This window comes from Mustela putorius, unplaced genomic scaffold (genome assembly GCF_011764305.1).
Source record: "Mustela putorius furo isolate JIRA1106 unplaced genomic scaffold, ASM1176430v1.1 tig00003834_pilon_pilon_pilon, whole genome shotgun sequence".
Lineage (NCBI taxonomy): Eukaryota > Metazoa > Chordata > Mammalia > Carnivora > Mustelidae > Mustela > Mustela putorius.
In genome coordinates this window covers 97,727,480-97,734,239 of record NW_025421987.1, presented here as the reverse complement: position 1 = coordinate 97,734,239, position 6,760 = coordinate 97,727,480, and the positions used below count along the sequence as shown (strand labels likewise).

General features: G+C 39.4%; 1 non-coding gene across 1 annotated transcript; it reads right to left on the bottom strand.

The window, feature by feature from the left end:
- Positions 1-4,322: 4,322 nt before the first annotated feature.
- On the bottom strand, positions 4,323-4,430 carry LOC123394620. Its single transcript, XR_006609375.1, has one exon. It is a non-coding gene; the product is annotated as a U6 spliceosomal RNA (small nuclear RNA).
- Positions 4,431-6,760: the final 2,330 nt, after the last annotated feature.

Sequence of the window (6,760 nt, the reverse complement as noted above, 5' to 3'; positions counted from 1 at the left end):
GTTGACAGGCAAGGAACTGCAAAGGATGTCCCTCTCTCAATTTTTTTGTTGTTCTTTTGTATTATTTCCTCAGTATAAATTCCCAGAAGTAAAATTACTAATTCAAGGGATAAACATTCTAAGGCTTCGAGAAATTGTTACCAAGTTATCTTCTTAAAGATTTACATTAACTTAATACCCCTGAAGTTTTCCTCTCATTCCATGGCATGAAGCACTTTCATTTTTCTTTCAAAGATTTTATTTATTTATTTGGGACAGAGAGAGAATGAAAGAGAGCAAGCATGAGAGGGATAAGATCAGAGGGAGACACAGACCCTCTGCTGAGCAGGGGCAGTCGCTCAGCCCATTGCGCCACCCAGGTGCCCTCATTTTTTTTTTTTTAAGTTGGCTTGGAACACCTGAGAAGCTCAGTGGGTTGAGTGTCTAACTCTCAATTTTGGCTCAGGTCATGATCTCAGGGTCATGAGATTGAGCTCTGTACTGGGTGTGGAGCCTACTTGAGATTCTCTTTCTCTCCTTTTGTTCCCCAAACCCCACACCCCTCTCCCTCTTTAAAAAAGAAAAAAAAAATTGGGCTTTCTTTCCTACCATGATAGGTGAAAAATTATACCTCAGTATTTAAGTTCTCATTGATTTGACCACTATGAGGGTGAACAGCCTCCATATATTTGTTAGGTTATTTGTAATTCCCGTTCATGATTTTTGTCTCTTGTTTTAAGGGAAGGGCTTTTAAGGAAGGGAAGGGCTATTCATAGTGTTCTAATTACAGTATATGAGCTTTTTATAGATTTTATGGACTAAAGCTATTAACCTTGGTCAGCCCTTCATTGTCATCTGGGCTTTCCTGCTTCTAAGTCTAGACCCACAGGCTATGACTCACAGAAAAGTCCTCCAGCTGGTACCCTCCTGGTAGTCCCTACCAAACAAAACCTTAATTCCAGGCCCCCCAACCTTGGCCCCCTTCTTGTTCTATTACCCACTGCTGAATTCTCCTATGGGGAAGTTTATTTATTTATTTAAAGATTTCATTCATTCATTCATTTCACAGACAGAGATCACAAGTAGGCAAAGAGGCAGGCAGAGAGAGAGAGAGAGAGAGAGGAAGAAGCAGGCTGCCCGTTGAGCAGAGAGCCCGACTCAAGGCTCGATCCCAGGACCCTGAGAACATGACCTGAGCTGAAGGCAGTGGCTTTAACCCACTGAGCCACTGAGGCGCCCCAGGGGAAGTTATTTTATGGAAGACTGCTGCCACCATAAGCCCTCTGTCCAGTACCACTCCATGTCTCCCCATTCCTCAACCGCTTCTCTAGATGTTCTCTCCTCCCCTCCTTTCAACCCCTCCACACACTTGCCATTTCTTTCAGGAGGAGACCTTGGCTTCTTCTTTTTTTCCCAATTGAAGTGTAAGTGACATATAACATTGTACTTGTTTTAGGTGTATAATATATTGATTCGATTTAGGTTTCTATTGTGAACTGATCACTACAGTAAGTGTAATTCACATCCACCCCCACACATAGTTACAAAAATACTTTTTTTTTTTTTTTAAAGATTTTATTTATTTATCAGAGAGAGAGAGGGGGAGAGAGCAAGCACAGGCAGACAGAATGGCAGGCAGAGGGAGAAGCAGGCTCCCTGCTGAGCAAGGAGCCCGATGTGGGACTCGATCCCAGGACGATGGGATCATGACCTGAGCCGAAGGCAGCCGCTTAACCAACTGAGCCACCCAGGCGTCCCAATACTTTTTTCTTGTAATGAGAACTTTTAAGATCTACTCACTTAGCTATGTTCGTGACAGTGCCCCTCATGTTCTAGGGTGATTTTCAGCTTGTTTCATAGTTTAGGAGGTTGTAGGAATATGACAATTAATAATGAATTTGGTAAAGTTGCAGGATGCAAAATTAATATACAGAAATCTGTTGTATTTCTATAGAGTAATAATGAAAATAAAAGGAATTAGGAAAATAATTCAATTTCTAACTGCTTTAAAAAGAATAAAATACCTAGGAATAAATTTAACCAAGGAAGTTAAAGACCTACCCTCTGAAACTATAAGACACTGAGGAAAGAAAGACACAAATAAATGGAAAGATAAACCGTGCTTATGAACTGGAGGAATTAACTTTGTTAAATGTCTGTACCACCCAAAGCAATCTACAAAGTAATCTCTACCAAAATATCAGTAGTGTTTTTCAACACGAATAGAACAAATCATTCTAAAATTTGTACACAAAATTTTAGACAAAATTAGTACACAAAATTTTAGACAAAATTTGTACACAAAAGACCCTAGCTAAAGCAAACATGAGAAAGAACAAAGCCAAAGTATCACAATCCCAAATTTCAAACTATCCTTCAAAACTGCAGTGGTCAAAACAGTATGGTACTGGCACAAAAACAGACACATAGATCAAGGGAACAGAATAGAGCATCCAGAAATCAACCGATGCTTATACAGCCACTTAACCTATGACAAAGGAGGCAAAAATATTCGGTAAGAAAAAGACAATCTCTTCAGTAAATGGTGCTGGGAAAACTGGACAGCTACATGTAAAAGAATGAAACTGGACCACTTCCTTACACCAGATACACACACAAACTCAAAATGGATTAAAACCTAAATGTGATGGCTGAGACCATAGAACTTCTAAAAGAAAACATTGGCAACAAACTCTTGGACATCAGCCTTAGCAATATTTTTTTGATCTGTCTCCTCATGCAAGGGCAACAAAAGCAAAAATGAACAACTGAGAGGATATCAAATTTAAAACTTTTGCATAATGAAGGAAACCATCAACAAATGAAAACATAACCTACTGAAGAGGAAAAGATATTTGCAGATGATATATCTGATAAGGGGTTAATACCCAAAATATATACAGAAGTCACGCAACTCACCACTAAAAAGAAAACAATTGATCTGGTTAAAAGTTGGGCAGAGGACCTGCCTAAAGAGGTATTTTGCCACAGAAGACATACAGATGGCCAAGAGACACATGAAGAATGTTCAACCTCACTCATCATCAGGGAGCTACAAATCAAAAATACAGTAAGATATCACCTCACACCAGTTGGAATGACCAGTATCAAAAAGATAAGAAATAACAAATGTTAGTGAGGCTAATAAAAGGGAATCCTTGTGCACTGTTCATGGGAATGTGAACTGGCGTGGGGACTGTGGAAAACAGTATGGCGGTTCCTCAAAAAATTACAAATAGAACTACCCTATGATCCAGTAAATCTACTTCCAGGTACTTACCTGAAGAAAATGAAAACACTAATTCAAAGAGATACATGCACCCTTATGTTTATTGCAGCATTATTTACAATAATGAAGATATGGAAGTGATGTAAGTATCTATCAATAGATGAATGGATAAAGAAAATATGGACAACAGAATATTACTCAGTCATAAAAAATAAGGAGATCTTGCCATTTGTGACAACATGAATGGACCTAGAGAGTATTATGCTAAGTCAAACAAGTCAGACAAAGACAAGTACCACACATTTTCACTTATATGTGGAATCTAAAAAAACAAAACAAATGAATAAACCAACAAAAAATAAGCAGATTCATAAATACAGAACTGGTGGTCGGTTCCCAGATGGGAGAGAGGATGAAGGATGGGTAAAATAGGTGAAGGGGATTAAGAGGTACAAATTTCCAGTTATAAAATAAATAAGGAATAGGGATGAAAAATACAGCATAAGGAAATAGTCAATGGTATTGTAATAACTTTGTATGGTGACAGATGGTAACTGTACTTATTATCATGGTGAGCATTTCATAATGTATGTAAATATTGAATCACTATGTTATACACCTGAAACTAATGTAGTACTCATTGTACATCAGCTATAATAAAAAAATTTTAAAAACTGTATGAATATTTCTCTTTATAATATGTATAGCATGTTTATAATGGCTATATAAATAATCTCTTACTAGGAGGTAAGTAAACATTTACCAATTGAATTAGATAATTCTAGACATTTAGGTTGTTTCCAACTGCTCACTCTTTTAAATCCTTGATGAACATCTTTTTGCCCATAACACTCCATATATTGAATTATTCCCTAACAGAAGATTCTCCCAAAGTGGAATGACTGGGTCAATGGAAATCAAATTCTTATGACTCTTAAGGAGTACTGACAGATTTCAAAGGATTTTTTAATTTACTCACCCACCCACAGTCCTTCATGAGAAGGACCTTTCCATCATGTTCTCATTAGCATTAGGTCTTGTTAATTTCAGAAGCGAAAAGAGTTTGGTTTGAATCATACCAATCACTAGATTGGTGAACGAAAGGACCCTGGTCTTTCAGCTCCAGTGTTGCCAAGTGATACTGGTCATCCTTGTGCAGGGGTCATGCTAATCTTAACTCCTATGGTTCCAATTTGAGTATCTGTGCTGCTGAAGGGAACACACCAAGTGATATTGGTCAACAGGCTACTCAGCCCTTCCGACCATCGTGTTTCCTCACTTACAACATGGCAACTATGAGATCTAACATGCTTATGGGCTTGAGGATGAAATAAGAATATATTCAAGATGTTTGGTCTCCAGACAAGGGTAGTCTCCCTTCCTCTTCAGCACTATGTGAGAATTAATATTTTCTGTATCACGGGTCTTCTTGCACTTTCTCCTCTGTCAGTCATCTGTGCATGTCCTTTATCCATGTATCTGTTGGGTTTTCAGTGTTGTTTTTTGTTTGTTCTTTGTGTTCTAAGTAAGCTCTACACCGAATATGGGGCCTGAACTTATGTCAAGATCAAGAGTTATGTGCTCTCCTGATTACACCTGCCAGACACCCTAGTTTTGTTTTGTTTTGTTTTGTTTGTTTTTAAAGTAATTGGTATGAGGTTTGGAGCATCAACATACGTATTAACCTCCTTGCGTCGTATCTGCTGTAAATCTGTCGTTCTCATTTGCTTTTTTTTTTTTTAAAGATTTTATTTATTTATTTGACAGAGAGAGACCACAAGTAGGCAGAGAGGCAGGCAGAGAGAGAGAGGAGGAAGCAGGCTCCCTGCTGAGCAGAGAGCCCGATGCGGGACTCGATCCCAGGACCCTGAGATCATGACCTGAGCCGAAGGCAGCGGCGTAACCCACTGAGCCACCCAGGCGCCCCTCTCATTTGCTTATTAAATATTTTTCTTTATACCCTGTTCTTAGTTTGTATAACAACACTGTCCCTCTGTTAGCTAAGAATTGAGAGGTCTCTGATAACACTGTTTACATCAGATAAGGGGTTCCTTCTCTGAGATTTTAGAATTTTATGTAAACATATTCCAATGAATTAGCAGAACCTGTGGATAAATAAGGAAACTGTTCACCCAAATATTCAAGTGCTCTTGAGATCCTTTTAGTCTTTGGATCATCAGGCTTTGCAAGGGATACTTCGGAGATGGTGCTGATGGTGATTGCCCTGTTTGAGGCTATCCGGCATCTTTGACCACCATTCCATGTGTGGGGGCTCTTCATCTCTCCAAGAAAACAATAATAGCACTTAGTGCCCACTGAGTGCCTACAATATGCCAGGAAATATGCTAGGCCGTGTGTGTGTGTGTGTGTGTGTGTGTACACATATCCTTCAACAATTCTGAAAATTATATATTTTTGTCCTCATCTTATTTGTAATTTTTTATTTACATTTTTAAAGATTTTATTTATTTATTTGAGAAAGAGTGAGCATGCGAGCAAGGGGAGGGGCAGAGAGAAGAAGCAGAGAATCTCGAGCAGACTCCACACCCAGCATGGAGCCCAATGCGGGGCTTGATCCCAGGACCCTGAGATCATGACCTGAGCCGAAGCCAAGAGTCGGGATGCCTTAACCGACTGAGCCACCCAAGGGCCCCATCATCTTATTTATGAAAATTAATAATTTTATTGTTTTTATTAAAATGACTCATCCTTATTAAATAAATTCAAGCAACATGGAAAAGTCTGAGGAGGAAGGGAACAGCCACCCACAATCCAGTGAGAAGTGTTAACACGTGGAGGATGCCATGGAAGACATCTCTGTCCACGCGTAGACTGATGGAGAGAGAGGGGGTGGAGGTAGATAGATGGATAGGGATAACTGTATGAGATAATATAGATTCTTGTTTTCAAATGGAACAAGACATTTAGTTTAGTTTTTTTTTTTTTAAAGATTTTATTTATTTATTTGACAGACAGAGATCACAAGTAGGCAGAGAGGCAGGCAGAGAGAGAGAGAGAGAGGGAAGCAGGCTTCCTGCGGAACAGGGAGCCCGATGCGGGGCTCGATCCCAGGACCCTGAGATCATGACCCGAGCTGAAGGCAGCAGCCCAAACCACTGAGCCACCCAGGTGCCCCTAGTTTTATTTTTTTTTTTTTTTAAGATTTTATTTACTTATTTGACAGAGAAAGAGAGATCACAAGCAGGCAGAGAGGCAGGCGCAGGGCAGTGGGAGGCAGGCTCCCTGATGAGCAGAGAGGCCGATGTGGGGCTTGATCCCAGGACCCTGGGACCATGACCTGATCCGAAGGCAGAGGCTCCAAGACATTTAGTTTTTAATTGGAATTAACAGAAGAAAAAATCAACTGGGGGTAAAAATGAAATGATTTCTAAACTTAAAAAAATAGTTTCTTTACTATAAGAGATACTATTTCCCAAAACACGCCTTTAAGAGAAAGGAAGGAAGTACAGGCCTACCTTACAGGTATTGCAGGTTCAGTTCCAGACCACTGTAATAAGGTGAGTATCAAATAACGTGAATATCACAATAACC